This window comes from Ursus maritimus, unplaced genomic scaffold, assembly GCF_017311325.1.
Source record: "Ursus maritimus isolate PB19 unplaced genomic scaffold, ASM1731132v1 scaffold_44, whole genome shotgun sequence".
NCBI lineage: Eukaryota > Metazoa > Chordata > Mammalia > Carnivora > Ursidae > Ursus > Ursus maritimus.
This window is the reverse complement of record NW_024426597.1, coordinates 232,682-238,289: the sequence shown is the minus strand read 5'-3', so window position 1 is coordinate 238,289 and position 5,608 is coordinate 232,682.

Below are 5,608 nucleotides of genomic sequence, written 5' to 3'. Positions count from 1 at the left end.
TATATTATTTTCCCCTGGTGCTGGAGTTTTACAGTCCTGTGGGAAATAAGCTTGTCATTCACCTGTTCTTCTAGTCTGTCTTCCAGGGAAGGGGCCTGCTGCTTGGCTTCTCAGGTGTCTTTGCCTGGGTGGAGTTGCCCCACCCCTTGTCAGGAGGACGGGCTTAATGTGAGCTCGCTTTCTGTGTGGGTTTTTTTCCCCTTGGCAGCTTACTGCTTCTCTGTAGAAGGTCCAAGCAAATATGGCCTTGAGGGAATCTCTGACCCAGAACCTCAATATCTGGCCCCTTTGTTCGACAAACCCTCCAAGTCAAACCATCTCCACTTCTGTGGGTACCAAACTCCAGACTGTGCTATTCATGCCCACTACAACGTTCTTGGGGAGCCATGATCTACCCTGTGCTTTGTGACCTTACAATTGCTACTGGCTGTGGGCTCAATAGTGCACTCTCTTCCACAGCTGCTAGATCATGGCTGGTGCTGCCCCAGTGTCCTTAAAGGGATCACACCACCTTGAGTGCTGTTGCCCGTTGTGGGCTGTGCCACTTTGGGTGCTAAACCAGTGAATCCTGCATCTCCCCTGTCTTGCACCTCTCCTAAGGGAGTTCCAGAGACCCAGGAGCATCTCTGTGCTTTGTGACTTAGCCATTGGGGGCAGCTGTGGGCTTACTTGTGCACCCTTTTCCATGGCTGCCAGGTCATGGCTGGGTGCTGCCCCAGTGTCCTTTCATGGGTCACATTGCACTGAGAGATGTTTTCCTGTCATTGGCTCAAGCCCTTTTATATTATATCTCCCCTGGAATGTTAAACAGCCAACAACGTCTAGTCCTTTTCAGGGTGGTCAGGCCGACAGTGGTCTCCCAACTGGCCTTGCTCACTGTTTATGGGGACCAGAGCTGAGAGTCCCTTCCAGGGTCGCTGACCATAACCAGTCTCCCCTCTCCACTGCTTGAGCTCTGTATAGGTTCAGTCTCCCCCATTCTTTCTGAGTCTCCTGGAAAAGAGACCCCAGTGATTCATCTAAAATTCTGCCCTGTTCATTCCCTGTGCCCTTTTCAGCAAGGATGTCTCTCACTGGAGCAGATTTCCAAGTTCCCAATTTTTTGCACTGGTGTTACATCACTTTCCGGTGGCTGGATTATGGTGGCTTCCTCCTCCCTTTATCTTCGGATATCTTTCTTGAAGATTCAAAGTTCCTCACCTCCTACATTGCAAGAAGTAGTCGTTTTTCTGTTTGTAGAGTTCGAGAAAAATCTTCTCACATCTCAGGTTGAATTCGTGTGTGTTCAGAATGGTTGGATAGATACGGAGTCATATTCAAGGGACCAGCTGAAATGAGATCCCCTATTCTGTGACCGTCTTGTCCCCCTTCTCTCAAAACGAGGAGTTTGAGTTACACACTGGACCAGATTAATTCCTTTTTTTTTTAGGTCTTAAAATTTTTATTTATTTATTTTATTTTTATTTTTATAATAAGTTTTAGTTTTTTATGTTAGTCACCACACAGTATATCCTTAGTTTTTCATGTAATGTCCCACGATTCATTATTTGTGTATAACACCCAGTGTACCATGCAATATGTGTCCTCCTCAGTACCCATCACCAAAATTTTTATTTAAATTCAATTTAGTTAACATAATATAATAAAAAATATTATTATAAAAAATAAATTCAATTTAGTTTCCACATAGTGTCCTATTAGTTTCAGAGGTAGAGCTTAGTGATTCATCAGTCGCATATAACACCCAGTGCTCATGCCATCACGTGCCCTCCTTAATGCCCATCACCCAGTTACCCCATCGCCCCTTTCATCACACCACCCACCAACTTTGTGTTGAACACACAATTTGTAGTATAATTTCATTATTTGAATGGGGGAAAGGTCCTTCTAGAATTCTAGCTTTATTTTTTTTTACAACGTTACCTCCTACAAATCCTTTTCTAAAAACTATGTTCAGTTAGCCACCTGTAGTACAGCATTAGTTATTGATATAGTGCTCAATGATTCATTAATTGTGTATAATACCCAGTGTTCATCACAACATGTGCCCTCCTTGATACACATCATCCTGTTACCCCATTTCCCCAACCCCTCCCCTCTGAAAACCTGTTTGTTTTCTGGAGAAACAGACAAATTTATTTTTTTTATGTTTTTTTTTTAATAATGATTTTTTATTATATTATGTTAGTCACCATACAGTACATCCCCGTTTCCGATGTAAGGCCCGATGATTCATTAGTTGCGTATAACACCCAGTGCACCATGCAATACGTGCCCTCCTTACTACCCATCACCGTATAAGCTGGAGTTGTACTGAGGGAGCACCTGAAGGCTCCATATATTATTTTCCCCTGGTGCTGGAGTTTTACAGTCCTGTGGGAAATAAGCTTGTCATTCACCTGTTCTTCTAGTCTGTCTTCTGGGAGGGGCCTGCTGCTTGGCTTCTCAGGTGTCTTTGCCTGGGTGGAGTTGCCCCACCCCTTGTCAGGAGGACAGGCTTAATGTGAGCTCGGCTTTCTGTGTGGGTTTTTCCCCTTGGCAGCTTACTGCTTCTCTGTAGAAGGTCCAAGCAAATATGGCCTTGAGGGAATCTCTGACCCAGAACCTCAATATCTGGCCCCTTTGTTACAAACCCTCCAAGTCAAACCATCTCCACTTCTGTGGGTACCAAACTCCAGACTGTGCTATTCATGCCCACTACAACGTTCTTGGGAGCCATGATCTACCCTGTGCTTTGTGACCTTACAATTGCTACTGGCTGTGGGCTCAATAGTGCACTCTCTTCCACAGCTGCTAGATCATGGCTGGTGCTGCCCCAGTGTCCTTAAAGGGATCACACCACCTTGAGTGCTGTTGCCGTTGTGGGCTGTGCCACTTTGGGTGCTAAACCAGTGAATCCTGCATCTCCCCTTCTTGCACCTCTCCTAGGGAGTTCCAGAGACCCAGGGCATCTCTGTGCTTTGTGACTTAGCCATTGGGGGCAGCTGTGGGCTTACTTGTGCACCCTTTTCCATGGCTGCCAGGTCATGGCTGGTGCTGCCCCAGTGTCCTTTCATGGGTCACATTGCACTGAGAGATGTTTTCCTGTCATTGGCTCAAGCCCTTTATATTATATCTCCCCTGGAATGTTAAACAGCCAACAACGTCTAGTCCTTTTCAGGGTGGTCGGCGACAGTGTGTCTCCCAACTGGCCTTGCTCACTGTTTATGGGGACCAGAGCTGAGAGTCCCTTCCAGGGTCGCTGACCATAACCAGTCTCCCCTCTCCACTGCTTGAGCTCTGTATAGGTTCAGTCTCCCCCATTCTTTCTGAGTCTCCTGGAAAAGAGACCCCAATGATTCATCTAAAATTCTGCCCTGTTCATTCCCTGTGCCCTTTTCAGCAAGGATGTCTCTCACTGGAGCAGATTTCCAAGTTCCCAATTTTTGCACTGGTGTTATCACTTTCCGGTGGCTGGATTATGGTGGCTTCCTCCTCCCTTTATCTTCGGATATCTTTCTTGAAGATTCAAAGTTCCTCACTCCTACATTGCAAAAGTAGTCGTTTTCTGTTTGTAGAGTCGAGAAAATCTTCTCACATCTCAGGTTGAATCGTGTGTGTTCAGAATGGTTGGATAGATACCGAGTCATATTCAAGGAACCAGCTGAAATGAGATCCTCTATTCTGTGACCGTCTTGTCCCCCTTCTCTCAAAACGAGGAGTTTGAGTTATTCACTGGACCAGATTAATTCCTTTTTTTTTTTTTCAGGTCTTAAAATTTTTATTTATTTATTTTATTTTTATTTTTTAATAAGTTTTAGTTTTTATGTTAGTCACCACACAGTATATCCTTAGTTTTCTTGTAATGTCCCACGATTCATTATTTGTGTATAACACCCAGTGTACCATGCAATATGTGTCCTCCTCAGTACCCATCACCAAAATTTTTATTTAAATTCAATTTAGTTAACATAATATAATAAAAAATATTATTATAAAAAATAAATTCAATTTAGTTTCCACATAGTGTCCTATTAGTTTCAGAGGTAGAGCTTAGTGATTCATCAGTCGCATATAACACCCAGTGCTCATGCCATCGCGTGCCCTCCTTAATGCCCATCACCCAGTTACCCCATCGCCCCTTTCATCACACCACCCACCAACTTTGTGTTGAACACACAATTTGTAGTATAATTTCATTATTTGAATGGGGGAAAGGTCCTTCTAGAATTCTAGCTTTATTTTTTTTTACAACGTTACCTCCTACAAATCCTTTTCTAAAAACTATGTTCAGTTAGCCACCCGTAGTACAGCATTAGTCATTGATATAGTGTTCAGTGATTCATTAATTGTGTATAATACCCAGTGTTCATCACAACACGTGCCCTCCTTGATACACATCATCCTGTTACCCCATTTCCCCAACCCCTCCCCTCTGAAAACCTGTTTGTTTTCTGGAGAAACAGACAAATTTATTTTTTTAATGTTTTTTATTATATTATGATAGTCACCATACACTACATCCCTGGTTTCTGATGTAAAGTTTGATGATTCATTAGTTGCATATAACACCCAGTGCACCATGCAATACATGCCCTCCTTACTACCCATCACTGGTCTATCCCATTCCCCCACCCCCTCCCCTCTAGCCCTCAGTTTGTTTCTCAAGTCCATAGTCTCTCATGTTTCATTCCCCCTTCTGATTACCCCCTTTCTTTATCCCTTTCTTCCCTACCGATCATTCCTAGTTCTTATGTTCCATAGATGAGAGAAATCATATGGTAATTGTCTTTCTCTGCTTGACTTATTTCACTTAGCATTATCTCCTCCAGTGCCGTCCATGTTGTAGCAAATGTTGAGAACTCATTCTTTCTGATAGCTGGGTAATATTCCATTGTATATATGGACCACAGCTTCTTAATCCAGTCATCTGTTGAAGGGCATCTCGATTCCTTCCATGATTTAGCTATTGTGGACATTGCTGCTATGAACATTGGGGTGCATATGGCCCTTCTCTTCACTACGTCTGTATCTTTGGGGTAAATACCCAGTAGTGCAATGGCTGGGTCAGAGGGTAGCTCAATTTTTGACATTTTAAGGGACCTCCACACTGTTTTCCAGAGTGGCTGCACCAACCTGCATTCCCACCAACAATGTAGGAGGGATCCCCTTTCTCCACATCCTCTCCACAATTGTGTTTCTGCCTTGTTAATTTTTGCCATTCTAACTGGCGTAAGGTGGTATCTTAGTGTGGTTTTGATTTGAAGTTCCCTGATGGCTAATGATTTTGAACATTTTTTCATGTGTCTGTTAGCCATTTGTATGTCTTCATTGGAAAAGTGTCTGTTCATATCTTCTGCCCATTTAATGATTTGTTTATTTGTTTCTCATGTATTGAGTTTGAGAAGTTCTTTGTAGATCTTGGGTACCAGTCTTTTATCTGTCACATCATTTGCAAATATCTTCTCCCATTCCGTGGGCTGCCTCTTAGTTTTTTTTATTGTTTCCTTGGCTGTGCAGAAGCTTTTATCTTGATGAAGTCCCATAAGTTCATTTTATCTTTTGTTTCTCTTGCCTTTGGAGATGTGTCATGAAAAAGGTTGCTTTGGCCGATGTTGTAGAGGATGCA